This window comes from Ailuropoda melanoleuca, chromosome 20 (assembly GCF_002007445.2).
Source record: "Ailuropoda melanoleuca isolate Jingjing chromosome 20, ASM200744v2, whole genome shotgun sequence".
Classification (NCBI taxonomy): Eukaryota; Metazoa; Chordata; class Mammalia; order Carnivora; family Ursidae; genus Ailuropoda; species Ailuropoda melanoleuca.
In genome coordinates this window covers 16,177,837-16,193,579 of record NC_048237.1, presented here as the reverse complement: position 1 = coordinate 16,193,579, position 15,743 = coordinate 16,177,837, and the positions used below count along the sequence as shown (strand labels likewise).

The window sequence follows — 15,743 nt, the reverse complement described above, 5'->3', positions numbered from 1 at the left end:
GACTCAGTCGTTAAACGTCTGCCATCAGCTCAGGGTGTGATCCCAGGGTCCTGGGATCGAGCCCCACCCTTGGGCCCCCTCCTCCCCTGGGAGCCTCATTCTTCCTCTCACTCCCCCTGCTTGTGTTTCCTCTCTCACTGGCTGTCTCTGTCAAATAAATAAATAAATAAATAAATAAATAAATAAATAAATAAATAAATAAATAAATAAATAAATAAAAATCTTAAAAAACAAAACTGTCTCTGTCAAATAAATAAATAAATAAACAAATAAAAATCTTAAAAAACAAAACAACAGGTTTTACCTGGCAGGCTTCACAGGGAAAAACTGCCCTCCCCACACCAGACTTGGTGCACAGCTACTGCATTGCAGTTTCGGAAGGGAGTTGCAGGGAGACTCAGTCCCTCCTGGCTGGCCATGCTCTTAAGCATTTGCATTCCTAGCCAGGTGTCCACGTTTGGAGGTCTCCTTATCGGGGAAACTGACCCACTCTCTCAGTACTCAGTACTTTCCCATTCCTATCACCCTTTCCTCCCCACCCTCACAAGGGCCCTGGTTCCATAAATCTGCAGAAAACACTTGTTAGGGACTCTCTCAACAGTGAGATGACCCCCAAGTTTGCACTGATCACCTGGCCCTCAAATAGTGGGAGAGTCATAGTAAGTGATTAGAGGCTTCTCTGTTAATTCTGTTTTGGCTCGTTGTTGCTTTAATTGCCTATTTTGACATCTAGCAGCTGAATTCTTTCTCTCGCTCATCTGAGCACAAATTCTGTGATTAGGTATCTTAATAATTCTTTTTTTTTAAGATTTTATTTATTTATTTGAGAGAGGGAGGGAGAGAGAGAGAGCACTCAGGAGCAGGTGCAGAGGGAGAGGGAGAAGCAGATGCCCCTGCTGAGCAGGGAGCCCGACTCAGGGCTCCATCCCAGGACCCTGGGATCATGACCGGAGCTTTTCCAGACGCTTAACCGACTGAGCCATCCAGGTGCCCCTCTTAATAATTCTTATATAGAAGTTAGAAGGAAAAAGGGAAGCTTATGGTATAATTGGTAAAGAAGGAGCAGTCACTCAAAATAGTCAGGTTAGGGAGGTAATTGGTCATTTTATGGCTTAAACAACCTTCTTGATTTGTCCGATTCAGACACTAATACAGAGTTGTCTTGGTTTTGTCTTGATCCTTCAGAGACACTAAGTGTCCTTGTCTGATGTCGTATGCTGTGAAATGGTTTATAGTCTACAGGAGAACCACATGGCCTTTGCTGTGAGTGCCAGGACAGCTCCTAACAACAACTAGGCACAGTTGATAGAGCCTGCCCCAATTTCAGGCCCTTAGAAACTGCTTTTCTTTCTCAGAGCTAAACATTTTATATAGATTATTTCATTTAATCCTTACAATGTATTGTTATCCTGAGTGGTAGGTTACTATATCTTCACTTTTAGATGAAGAAACTATGGCTCAGAAAAAGTTACCTGACATACATAGGTCACATAACTAGGAAGTGGATGGAGTTGAGATTCTGTCCTGGGTGGTCAGACTTAATGAGCCATCGCTGCAAATCACTATGCTTTACAAGATAACAGCTCAATAAAAATAAGTAGCTAAATAGAGCCCTTATGACCTACTGGTCATAGAGTAGAGAGAGGTAATGAAAAGGTAGACACAAGGAGATTTTAGTCTTTTTTTTTTTAAGATTTTATTTATTTGAGAGAGAGAGAACACAAGCAGTGGGGAAGGGTAGAGGGAGCGAAAAAGGGAAAAACAGACTCCCCGCTGATCAGGGAGCCCTGTGTGGGACTCGAGCCCAGGACCCCAAGATCATGACCTGGGCCGAAAGCAGACACCCAGGCACCCACCCTCTGGGCACAAGCAGTCTCTTTAATCTCTCTGTCTCTGTGTCTCTATCTCTCTGTCTCTTTGAGAATGCTGTCCTCCAACTTTGGGGTCCAGATCCACAAACAAAACTACAAAGCTGACTTGATATCAGAAAATCAAGGCGAGGACTAATTTAATTATAGAACATGAAACAAAACCAAAACTTTACTCCTCTTTTATTTTTTAATTTATTTTATTCATTTATTTATTTGACAGAGAGAGACAGCCAGCGAGAGAGGGAACACAAGCAGGGGGAGTGGGAGAGGAAGAAGCAGGCTCCCAGCAGAGGAGCCTGATGTGGGGCTCGAACCCAGAACGCTGGGATCACGCCCTGAGCCGAAGGCAGATGCTTAACCACTGGGCTACCCAGGTGCCCCTTTACTCCTCTTTTAAAATAGAAACACAGGGCGCCTGGGTGGCTCAGTCGTTAGGTGTCTGCCTTCGCCTCAGGTCATGATGATCCTGGGGTCCTGGGATCGAGCCCCACATCGGGCTCCCTGCTCAGTGGGAAGCCTGCTTCTCCCTCTCCCACTCCTCCTGCTTGTGTTCCCTCTCTTTCTCACTGTCTCTCTCTGTCAAATAAATAAATAAAATCTTTGAAAAAAATAGGGGCGCCTGGGTGGCACAGCGGTTAAGCGTCTGCCTTCGGCTCATGGCGTGATCCCGGCGTTATGGGATCGAGCCCCCACGTCAGGCTCCTCTGCTGTGAGCCTGCTTCTTCCTCTCCCACTCCCCCTGCTTGTGTTCCCTCTCTCGCTGGCTGTCTCTATCNCCCAGAACGCTGGGATCACGCCCTGAGCCGAAGGCAGATGCTTAACCACTGGGCTACCCAGGTGCCCCTTTACTCCTCTTTTAAAATAGAAACACAGGGCGCCTGGGTGGCTCAGTCGTTAGGTGTCTGCCTTCGCCTCAGGTCATGATGATCCTGGGGTCCTGGGATCGAGCCCCACATCGGGCTCCCTGCTCAGTGGGAAGCCTGCTTCTCCCTCTCCCACTCCTCCTGCTTGTGTTCCCTCTCTTTCTCACTGTCTCTCTCTGTCAAATAAATAAATAAAATCTTTAAAAAAAATAGGGGCGCCTGGGTGGCACAGTGGTTAAGCGTCTGCCTTCGGCTCATGGCGTGATCCCGGCGTTATGGGATCGAGCCCCCACGTCAGGCTCCTCTGCTGGGAGCCTGCTTCTTCCTCTCCCACTCCCCCTGCCTGTGTTCCCTCTCTCGCTGGCTATCTCTCTCTCTCTATATCAAATAAATAAATAAAATCTTAAAAAAAAATGAAGTAGAGAAGTTCCCTTCTTTGCTACATGAGCTTTAATAATTCTTATGTTCTTTACGAATCAAATAAATATTGGATCAAAAGAAGGGGCACCTCGCTGGTTCAGTTGGTAGAGCACGTGACTCTTGATCTCAGGGTTGTGAGTTTGAGCTCCATGTTGAGCATGGANATAAAAACACAAATCTAGCTCCTTTCTTTCAAAGATTTTATTTATTTGAGAGAGAGTGAGAGAGAGAGCACGAGAAGGGTGGAAAGGCAGAGGGAGGGAGAGAAGCAGACTCCCCGCTGAGCAGGGAGCCTAACATGGGGCTCTATCCCAGGACCCTGAGGTCATGACCTGAGCTGAAGGCAAACGCTTAACCGACTGAGCCATCCAGACGCGCCTAGTTCCTTCCTTTTAAAGTAGAGAAGTTCTGGGGGCACCTGGGTGGCTCAGTCGTTAAGGGTCTGCCTTCGGCTCAGGGCATGATCCCAGAGTTCCGGGATCGAGCCCCACATCAGGCTTCTCCACTGGAAGCCTGCTTCTTCCTCTCCCACTGCCCCTGCTTGTGTTCCCTCTCTCGCTGGCTATCTCTCTCTATCAAATAAATAAATAAAATCTTAAAAAAAAATGAAGTAGAGAAGTTCCCTTCTTTGCTACATGAGTTTTAATAATTCTTATGTTCTTTACGAATCAAATAAATATTGGATCAAAAGAAGGGGCACCTTGCTGGTTCAGTTGGTAGAGCACGTGACTCTTGATCTCAGGGTTGTGAGTTTGAGCTCCATGTTGAGCATGGAACCTACTTAAGAGAATAAAATAAAAACCAAATCTGTCAGTAGATAACTATGATTTGTTTCTTTGGGTTACTATAAATGGTTTAAGAGTAGATCAAAGGATTTCATTTGTTTAGTTTAATTAAATAAACTCTTAGTAATCATTCTGGAGTTGATCAGAATGGCAGGATGAAGTGTTGTTGGAATATAATACTGATGGGTCACTCTGTGGAATAGAAACATTTGATGTTTGAACAAGAGCCAGAAAGTTTAAAGGCAAGTCTTGTCAGCATTTAAAGGGAAAAGACAGGCATGAAATGAAAACTCAGTGTTACAGGTTTTAAATGGGCATCAGCACCTTGACCTTGGATATGCTATTTAACCTCTCTTATCTTTACATTCACTGTCCTTTGTAGGGATTAGACCAAATGATCAGAAAGGTCTATTTGAATTTAGAATTCTGTAACTCTCATGTGTAATTTCTAAATTAGCTTTATTTATTATTACTGTATTTAATGTGATTGTAGTAATTGTGTGCACAGACTAGAGCTCCAGACACATAATTCCCTATATATATATGGATTTGACACACTATTGATGCTGAAAATTCAAAGTTAGAACAATCTGAGTATTGCTTTTCCTAGTGAGTACTACGAAAGTAGTTGGTGGGTGCCATATAATGTCACCGTCTGAACAAATGGAAGAGAATTCATGTTGGAAAAAACTGCAGGCACTTGATTTATACTGGAAAATGGATTACTCCGAAAAGAAAAAGGACTGGGGAAAGCTCCATCTGGTGGTAACCATATAAAATATCAAGGAATTTACATTATTATATGTCCCTTGACTCTTGAAAGTTATGGAATCTTCAGTTGAGAAACATCTGTGGGTTCAGAAGTAGGCAGGAACATACTGGTTGTTACACATTAACTAGTATTTAAGGTAATTAACGACTGAAAACAAACTTGTAGGGTGTTCAGAATACTTGATCCCAGATAGTGCTTGGAAAAAAATTTCCAAGGTCAAATAACTTTGGGAAATGTATTTAAATCCTGCGCTTAAAGATTCACAATGAGTATTAGCATATTAAAACCCCTGACAAGTCAAAAGACCTATTTTAATAATCTAACCGGTGTTTCCAGACTTCATTTGACTATAGCACCTCTCCCTCTCTCTTTCTCTCTCCTTTTTAAAAAATTTATTTATTTATTTTAGAGAGAGGTGCTGGAGGGGCAGAGAGAGAGGGAGAGATACAATCTCAAGCAGACCCCCTGCTGAGTGCAGAACCTGATGCAGGAATTGATCTTATGACCTTGAGATCACAACCTGAGCTGAAATCAAGAGTTGGACGCTTACCCTACTGTGCCACCCAGGCGCCCCCCTTTTTTTAATTTTTAAAAAATATTTTATTTATTTATTTATGTATTTATTTGAGAGACAGAGAGAGACAGAGAGAGCACAAGCAGGGCAGAGGGAGAAGCAGATTCCCCACTGAGCGGGGAACCCAACATGGGGCTCCGTACCAGGACCCTGGGATCATGACCTGAGCCGAGCCGAAGGCAGTCGCTTAACTGACTGAGCCACCCAGGAGCCCCCCTACCTTTTTAAAAGAAGATAGAAGTTTATTGAATACACGGCAAGGGAGCGGCAGGCAGGACAGCAAAGAGGCTGCCTGCCCCCCTCTCTTTTTAATATTCTCTGGCATTTTGAAAAATGCCAGTTCAGGGCACCTGGGTGGCTCAGTTGTTAAGCGTCTGCCTTCAGCTCAGGGCGTGATCCCAGGTCCTTGGGATCGAGCCCCGCATCAGGCTCCATGCTCTGCTGGAAGCCTGCTTCTTCTTCTCCCACTCCCCTGGCTTGTGTTCCCTCTCTTGCTGGCTATCTCTGTCTCAGTCAAATAAATAAATAAAATCTTTAAAAAAAAATGCCAGTTTGAAAAAGTAATGATCTTAGAGTATTGGCTTTTAAAAAAAGAATTTTGTTTATTGCAGCAATTTTTGTGATAGCCAAATTATGGAAGCAATCCAGGTGTCCATTGATAGATGAATGGGTAAAGAAGACGTATATATATATACACACACACACACACATATATATACACACACACACACACATATATATATACACACACAAATATATATACATACACACACAATGGGATGTTACTTAGCAATAAAAAAGAATAAAATCTTGCCATTTGCAACAAAATGGATGGATCTAGAGAGTACAATGTTAAGTGAAATAAGTCAATCAGAGAAAGACAAATACCATGATTTCACTCATTTCATTCATGTTTCACTCATATGATTTACTCATATTTCATTCATATGAATTTAAGACACAAAAAAAGAAAGAGACAAACCAAAAAAAAAAAAAAAGACTCTTAACTAAAGAAAACAAACAGAGGGTTACCAGAGGGGTGGTAGGTGGGGGGATGGGTGAAATAGGTGAAGGGGATTAAGAGTACATTTACTGTGATGAGCACTGAGTATTGTATAGAATTGTTGAATCACTATATCGTACAACTGAAACTAATATAACACTGTATATTAACTATACTGGAATTACAATTTTTAAAAATAAAGAAAATAAAGAATTTGGGGGGGAGCTTATATCAGATTTTATATATTTATAGCTAATGTCAAAACTTAAAAATGATGATAGTAATAATTTTTAAAAAGATTTATTTATTTATTTATTTATTTATTTATTTATTTATTTGAGGCAGGGGGCAGAGGGAGAGGGAGAAAGAGTCTCAAGCAGATCCGGTTGCTGAGTGCAGAGCCCAACATTGCAGAGCTTGATCTCACAACCCTGAGATCATGACCTGAGCTGAAATCAATAGTCAGATGCTTAACTGTGCCAGCCAGGTGTCCCAATAATAATAATAATAATGATAATTTATGATTGTTTACATTTTCATGTTCATTAGTGAAACTTTTTTTTTTCTTATGTTGAAAAATGGTGGTTTTATTAAAGCATGGGGACAGAACCTGTGGGCAGAAAGAGCTGCTGCTCATTCATGAACATTTAAGGAACAATTATTTTGTGCCAGGATCTGTACAAGGTGGTATAATGAAAGTCAACAATTATAGTCAATTGCGTGTTGGTAAATGTTTAACAAATATCCTTCAGATTCACAGATTAATCTCAAATGCCTTGGGCCAGGGATGTCTATAGATTGTTAGAAAGCCAGAGAAGGTTGTTTCGGGAGAGTCTTCCCTTTCTCCAGTTCCTAGTCCAACTGTCCTTTCCCAGGAGCTCAAGATATTTTCCATTCTCTCTCTATTTTTCTCTTCCTCAAATCAAAACCTTTTAACTTTCAGTACACCAAGGAAAATAGTCTTTACTATTTATAATCTGAGTCCAATGGACTCTTTAATTTTTATATCTTTATATCATTTCATGAGTTATTTATACAAACTAAAGTGATATTCAAAGCTGTTATAAAAAGAGTAAGCTGTTATAAAAATAGTAAAGGCATAAGGGAAAACAACTTCATTGGAAATTTAAATAAGTATCTAAATATAGCTAATCCCAATTTTTATTCCGTATTTTCCTCGTTTTGAAGACATATCCAAAATGGGCAATGTCCTCTGAATGCAACTGTGATGCATGAGTCTATAACATACCCATCTTGTAAATAGTGATTGCAGATCTCAAATGCATCACTACTATATCCTAGCTAATTGTTACTTCTGGTTCTTCATGCTTTTATATCATTAAAACACAGGACTGAAGAGTTTTCTGAGAACTTTACAGGCTCATAATTTTGTTGAAAAGAGGACAGCCATCTTTTTTGCTCCCTAATTGCAAAACTTTTGTATTTTAGTTTTATAAATAAGCAACCCAAAGAATTAAATTTTTTTTAATTTTTAAAATTATTTATTTACTTATTTTTAAAAAAGATTTTATTTATTTATTTTGACAGAGAGAGAGAGAGCACAAGCAGGGGAAGGGGCAGAGGCAGAGAGAGAAGCAGGCTCTCTGCTGAGCAAGGAGCCCGATGTGGGACTCAATCCCAGGATCCTGGGATCATGACCTGAGCAGAAGGCAGACCTTAACCGACTGAACCACCCAGGTGCCCCTAAAATTTTTAAAAAGATTTTATTTATTTATTTTAGAGAGAGAGAGCGAGAGCATGCAAGTGGGGGGAGGGACAAAGGGAGGAGTGAGAGAATCCTCAAGCGGACTCCCTGCTGAGTAGGGATCCCGACAGGGCTTGATCCCATGACCCCACAATCACAACCTGAGCTGAAATCAAGAATTGGACACTCAATTGACTGAGCCACCCAGGCACCCTAACCCAAAGAATTTTTAATTTCTAAGTTATCTATTTCCTTCCTATCATCTTAGTATATACGACTGCCTTTATTAGCATTTGTCTACTTAAGAATCATATCAAGTAAATTTATCCATATAAACATGATAAAAGGTGAAAGAATACTGTCAAGAATAACTTGATTGCACAATATTTTGCAATAATAATCTGGACAGTCTCATTTTGTTAAGAGCACATATCAAGTTATTCCTTTGAATGAATAACTGTTTAAAAATAACATATTTCAGGGCACCTGGGTGGCTCAGTCAGTTAAGCGTCTACCTTCAGCTCAGGTCATGATCCTAGGCTCCTGGGATTGAACCCCATGTCTCAGGGAGTCTGCTTCTCCCTCTCCCTCTGCCTCTGCCCCTGCTCTCTCTCTCTTGCTCAATTTCTCTCAAATAAATAAATAAAATCTTTAAAAAGTATTTCTTTTTTGTCCTTAGAAATAATATTAACTTAGAAAAAAGAAGGGAAACAATCCATAAGAGACTCTTAATGATGGAGAACAGAGGGTGGATGGAAGGAGATGGGTGGGAGATGGGCTAGATGAGTGATGGGTATTAAAGAGGGCACTTTTAGGGCTTCCTGGGTGGCTCAGTTGTTAAGTGTCTGCCTTTGGCTCAGGGCGTGATCCCAGAGTCCTGGGGTCAAGCCCCACATTGGGCTCCTCCCCTGGGACCCTGCTTCTTCTCCTCCCACTCCCCCTGCCTGTGTTCCCTCTCTCTCTGGCTGTCTCTCTCTCTGTCAAATAAATAAAATCTTAAAAAAAAAAAAAAAGAGGGCACTTGCGATGAGCACTAGGTGTTGTACATAAGTGATGCATCACTGACTTTTACTCCTGAAACCGATATCGTGCTGTATGTTAATTAACTAAAAATTTAAATATTTAAATTAAAAAACCTAACGAACAAAAAAATAATATTAACTCATTGATACTTGAGTTTGAGAAATTCTTCTAGGAGATAGTAATCTAAAGATTCACAGTTTAAGATTTCACTATCATTATCAGGATCTAGATTGCTGTTCTCTGTATCTCTGCATTCATCTGCCAAATTCTGAATTCTTACCCATATTTATTGAAAACTAAAAGCATAGTACAAAGATCTTGAATGCTGCAGTACTTTGGGCATTGCAAGAAGAAAATGCAATCGTGATGACTTACTTCACTACTGTATCATCTTTGGTAATTTTATTGTTCTTCCATTTTCTTATTATTGTAGTCTTTTTAATTTAATTTAATTTTTAAAAGATTATTTATTTATTTGACAGAGAGAGAAAGAGAGAGCATAAGCAAGGGGAGCAGGAGAAGGAGAAACTAGCCCCGGCAGAGCAGAGAGCCCAATTCAGGGCTTGATCCCAGGACTCTGGGATCATGACCTGAGCCAAAGGCAGATCCTTAACTGACTGAGCCATTTAGGCACCCCTATTTTAGTCTTTTTTTAAGAAGAGCTTGAATAATTGATGAGTAAATAATTCCATAGTTGATGAATTAGCAGAATGTTTCAGGATATAGAAAAATAAGATCACTGAGGTCCCATGATATATTCTAGATTTATGAGAGTCCAATGGATCCATAAGGCAAGTACAAATAGAATAAGTTTTATTCTATTTTTTAAAAAATGATTTTCTCTGTTCTTTGGAAGACCTCTAAGAAAGAATAAAAGTCATGAAATATGGGTTCTTACATATAGAACTCCAAAAAAAGAAAACCCCAGAGAACTAAAGTTGGGTCCAGTAGATCTTGATGCTATTATCTGAGGGTAAAGCTAACTCATTCATCTTATAGTACACAAAGACAGATATAAATAAANATGAGAGTCCAATGGATCCAAAAGGCAAGTACAAATAGAATAAGTTTTATTCTATTTTTTAAAAAATGATTTTCTCTGTTCTTTGGAAGACCTCTAAGAAAGAATAAAAGTCATGAAATATGGGTTCTTACATATAGAACTCCAAAAAAAGAAAACCCCAGAGAATTAAAGTTGGGTCCAGTAGATCTTGATGCTATTATCTGAGGGTAAAGCTAACTCATTCATCTTATAGTACACAAAGATATAAATAAATTTATTGCCCATCCTAACATCTATTTCATTGTAATAGGGAACAAAGGCCTTTGTTCAGCTAAAAACAAGGGATTATGACTTCTTAGGTTTCATTGAGCTGCAAGGCAAAGATGCATTTCTGGGGACCACGAAGTGAATGAAATTATCAAAGGTGCTATACTTTGGTTTATTCCTCACCGAATTCCAGGTTTCCCATGGATCCTCTTGTCTATGTCTATTTACTCTACTCATTCTTGGATCTTACTTCTTTTTGCGAATGTCCTTATTCCACCTTTTTACCATTGCCCACAGCTGTTTACTTGCTGTGCTTTCAGTCAAGAATCCTCATTTAGGGGCGCCTGGGTGGCACAGCGGTTAAGCGTCTGCCTTCGGCTCAGGGCGTGATCCCGGTGTTGTGGGATCGAGCCCCACATCAGGCTCCTCCGCTATGAGCCTGCTTCTTCCTCTCCCACTCCCCCTGCTTGTGTTCCCTCTCTCGCTGGCTGTCTCTATCTCTGTCGAATAAATAAATAAAATCTTAAATTAAAAAAAAAGAATCCTCATTTAGGTAGCATCCTGGGCTCACTTTATTTGCAGGCCTACACTGAATTTTGTCTTTCCAACCTGTTTGTCTCTCCCATTTTGCTCAGTTCTTTCCTTGGAAAGAGAAGCAGAAAACACATCAAGATTAATCGCCAGAGATTGTAGTGGTGAGGAGGAGGGATGGCAGATGCAGTGTAGGAGGAAAGAGGTGGACTGTCTAGGAATACAAAAATCCAATGTACAGTCCAGGAATTTTGGCCTGTTTTGCCTATGTCATATCATCGGCATTGCTCCAGCACCTGGCACATAGTAGTGCTCAGGAAATATTTGTTGCACTAAGTGAAAAAAAGAACTTTTCACTTTGTTTTTTTTTAGGGGAGATGTGGTTTTGTGGTTCTAGGAATCAACCAGGGCCCTCCAGGAAAGGATGTCCTGCCCTACGCCTCCCGCCCAGAGTTGAGGAGTCTGAATGGCGACAGAAGTTCCCACTGTCCCCTGCGGCCCTCAGGAAGTGGGATCTGCTGTGGCTCCCGGGAAAGGGTGAAGGCGCTGCAATTCCTCTAGGGTGCCTTTCCCCTCTGGTGGTCCCCAGCCAGGTTTGTCTTGGTTGCCCCGCCCCAGGCTCAGTCGCCGCCTCTTCCCTCCCCTCTTTCCTCCTTGTCCCCCGGCCCCACCCGAGTACCGCGCCCTCCCCATTAGTTCCTTCATCCGGTAGCCCCGCCCCGGCTCCGTCCACGCCCCTTCCCCTCCTCATGCCCTATCCCCGCTCCACTCCGTCGGGTCCCGCACTCTCGCCTTCGGTTCCCTGGCGCGGTCGCCCCGCCCCTCCGTCCCTTGACGTGGCAGAGGCGGCACCAGCCATGTTGGCCCAGCGGGGTTTTGCGCGGAGGCCGGGGGCGGGGCGGCGCCGGCCCTGATTGCAGTGCCACGGTTGCTCCAGGTCGGCTGAGAGGACCGATTTTGCAAGGCGGTCGCTGCGACCGGTGCGGATCTCGTTTGGGAGCATTGTGGTAAGGACTGACTTTGGGGCTGCCTCCCCCGGCTTCCCGGAGGGGCCGCGGGCGCTCAGCGGAAAGCGGGGGAGGGGAAGCTATGTGGCTGTGTGCCGGCAGGCGGGGGGCTCTGGGGTGGTGCTTACTCTGCCCTCTTGGTACTCCGGAGCAGGCGGGCGCGCCGGCGGCGGCACCTTTGAATCCTGACCCCTTCACGGTCTCACCTACTACTCTGCTTCGTTCTTCCGGGGCCTCGCGGCCCGGTCCCTCACCAAGCTCCCCTGGATAAGGTGCGAAAGCTGGGAGTCAGGTGAAAAACGGCAGTTCAGCATCTCGCCCAGCACCCACCCCCGCCTCCCGGGCGATCTGCCTTCCTCACCCCAGCTTGTCACCGCTTCTGGACCCTTGAGTTTGTTGGTTCGTACCTTGCTTGATCTGAAGTGCCCTAGACTTTGAACCCAGGTGACTTCGTCATCGGTAGTTCGGCCTTGGGAGTCAAAGGGGATAAGGAGAATTAAGTGGCAGGTCAAGCTAACGCCTTAGGCCTCGATTACGAGTAGAGTGCCGTTTTCAGATCGGACCCATTTTTTTTGTTGTGCTAGCGTTTTCCCTTTTTGGTGGGAAAGGAAAAGCAAAATCGACGTGTAATCTCTGGTGTGTGTTGAATTCCCGTGAATTTCCTCAACCTCCACCCCGCAAAGCCGTGTGTAACTAGCCAAAATAACTTGGTTAAAGGAAGTTTCAGATTTAAGTATGAATTTAAATATAAATGTGAAGTCTTCCTTCTCTCTCTTTTCCAGTAGTCTAATTAACAGCGTTTTGGAAGTCCGACCATTTTTATTTGACTCATAGAATTTAAGCAGCTTTGTAGTTTTCTAGCCTCAACCCCTCATCTTACTGATGAGAAATTGAGAATCAGGTTATTTGTTCAAGATCATAAAGTTAGGCATGAAAAGCAGTTGAAAACTTCACTGAGGATTTTACAACTGAAAAGTAGAGAGGCACACTTAGTTGTTAAATACATCTGATTGGAAGAAGCTCAAATTTTTCTTGCAATTTAAGTTATTTTCACTTAGGATCTATAAAAGTGCAAAAATTGGAATATTGCAAACTCCCAATTATTATTGAATAGGAAAAGTTTTTAAAATTACTGTGGGCATGTATTACATGTGAGCATGATATGCTAGGTTAAAGAAAAGTAGTGTTTTGCTTTGCCTCTTTGCTTTTAGTTATACCATGAGAAATTATTTAACTGAAGTCCCAGTGATTGTAAGTTGTGCTGGGAAATGAGACATTTCTTTAGCATAGTTTTTTTGTGTTTTGTACAACTTGAAAAAATATTATGATTAATATTTTAAATCTCCATCCTAATACAGTGTCTGAATCATTTGGTTTTAACCAAGATTAGGGGACAGAGTGCCAATCAAATAATGACATTTTATAAAAAGCTAGTTTGTAAAAGGAATTTATTTCAGATATGCCATTGTTGGATATAGGGCCCAGCGTGGAAAGGTTTGTACTAGAATTAGTGGTTTTAAAATTGAGCAGTTCCTACCTTGGAAAGGTGAGGGAAGTCAGGGAGGTGTTGTGCATAGCCATGTAATTGGACCAGTTAAGAAGAAATAGGTGGGACTTTTTCAAAATACTGCCAAAAAGTGAGAATGTACAAAATAAAATAGATATGATTTAGTGAACAAATATGATCTTAGAGCAGAGAGGAGAAGGAGGGTAATTGTGCTCAAATATCAAGACAGGTGATATTTAGAATGTCATAAAAAGTAAGGATGTTACAGTCCAGCCTTGTTACTTGTAGAAACTTAAACCTGGCTATTGTGTGTAAATGTCTTTATGCTAAGTCTCATAGAGCCTTTCTCTACGAGACTCTCTGATTGAATCAAGCCCTAATGTCCTAAGACCTTGGCCTTTGGACTCTTAAAATTATTGAGGATCCAAAAAAAAAAGAAAACCCCCAAACCCCCGAAAACCCCACATTAATAGAAGACAGGTGGATTTTCATATCTACTTTTCATTGTCTGTCGTGATATGTTATTTTACTTGAATTGTATGAAAGAAGTCTGGCTTCACATAGATATGTAGTTGGAAAAAGGAGGATATTTTAATACCTTTTCCAGATAATTGTGCATATTCTTCTTTGATACTACACTACTACAACTTGACAGTTTTAATTCAGAAATCAAGGGTTAAGAGCAGTGAGAAGTCTGAAATCTTAGAAATGAACTTTTTGCTCTATTGCATTAAAATTCATTGGTCTGTCTTGCACTTTGAATGGATCTTTATCCATGCATGATTTTGTAATATCATTAATTGATCATTTGGGAGATTTTGCTCCACTGAATAAAGTATATTTTCCAAATGTTGACATGTTTCATTATACAATAGAAAATTCACATTAATATCACCACCGATCTTACCAGAAAAATCTTTACGTATTAGCCAGCTGTGAAGCACAGGACACAGATTTTCAAAAATTTTGGTATTTGTGGGGCATCTGGGTGGCTCAGTGGGTTAAGCGTCTGCCTTTGGCTCAGGTCACGATCTCAGGGTCCTGGGATTGAGCCCCACAACAGACTTCTTGCTCAGCAGGGAGCCTGCTTTTCCCTCTCCCTCTGTCTGCGGCTCCCCCTGCTTGTACACTCTGTCTTTCTCTGTCAAATAAAAAATAAAATCTTAACACTTTTCTTTATATTTGCTTGAAAGCTCAAATTTTATCTTTGTTAATAACTACTGTCAGTTATTTTCCAGGTGACAGATTCACTTCATCAGTTGAGAAAATGTATGCCGAATACCTAAGTACTAGTTATTTACCGTTTTTGGAGAATTGAGTCAAAACATTTTTTGTGTTTTTGTGGTTCAGATGAAAAACCCTGATTGGTCTAGTATTTTAATAGGTATTTTAATGCTTTTTGGTGATGCGTTTTGTTATTTTTTAAAATTTTAATTAAAAAATTAAAAAAATTTTTTGATGATACATTTTAGATTGTATAGATTTGATTATACATGCAAAATGGAAAACTTCATTTGCTTTTTGTTCCGTAGAAATAATGGGAGGGATTGCATAGTCCTGGAGTTTATTTTCACATCTGTAGCATGGAAGCTGTTGCTAAAAACTGGATTTCTCTCCCAGAGGAGAGAAAACTGAGGTTGGCATCTAACTGTCCTCTGACTATTCCAGACCTTTGTTTTATCATTATTTTTTAACAACCACTTTTTCTTGAAAACTCATGCTGTTCTTCTTGAATCTGGCTTCTGTATTTACCTTGAAGGTCATCTTTTCTAAACAAGTTTAGTTATCTTAGGATTCCTCTTTATCCCTTATCAACCTTTGAAAAATCTGTGTTCACTTTTGATTAGCATATTATTCTCCAGTTGTTGCTGAGATTCTGATAGGAAATACAGAGTTTAATTTTTCTTTTTTTTTTTAAAACTGAGATATATTTAATATATAACATTCTTATTTTAAAGAAAATAAAATTCTTAGCTGCTAAGGAAGAGAAATACCTGGATTTGCTAAGCTTCACTTTCTGTAACTTTTTCTTTCTTTTTTTTTTAAATGATTTTATTTATTTATGTGACAGAGACAGAGACAGCCAGCGAGAGAGGGAACTCAAGCAGGGTGAGTGGGAAAGGAAGAAGCAGGCTCATAGCGGAGGAGCCTGATGTGGGGCTCGATCCCACAACGCCGGGACCACGCCCTGAGCCAAAGGCAGACGCTTAACCGCTGTGCCACCCAGGCGCCCCTGTAACTTTTTTTAACAAAATCTATTTGAAAAAGTTCCTGAAATTAAAATTATTATATTCAGTATGCTATTTTCAAACAATATCTTTTCTTCCCTTAGTTACATTTTAGAATCAGTTCCTCATCCTGTTGTCATTCTTAGCAACTCAGCATCACTGTTGGCTTTTTGGCACCCTACCT

At 41.1% G+C, this 15,743-nt stretch overlaps 1 protein-coding gene across 1 annotated transcript in view; it reads left to right on the top strand.

The window, feature by feature from the left end:
• Nucleotides 1-11,609: 11,609 nt before the first annotated feature.
• Nucleotides 11,610-15,743, top strand: part of SEC23A (Sec23 homolog A, COPII coat complex component) — a 56,333-nt gene continuing 52,199 nt past the window's right edge. Inside the window, exon 1 of the mRNA XM_002916452.4 lies at nt 11,610-11,824. The gene's annotated coding sequence lies outside the window, so the exon portion shown is untranslated. The remainder of the gene's footprint in view (nt 11,825-15,743) is intronic.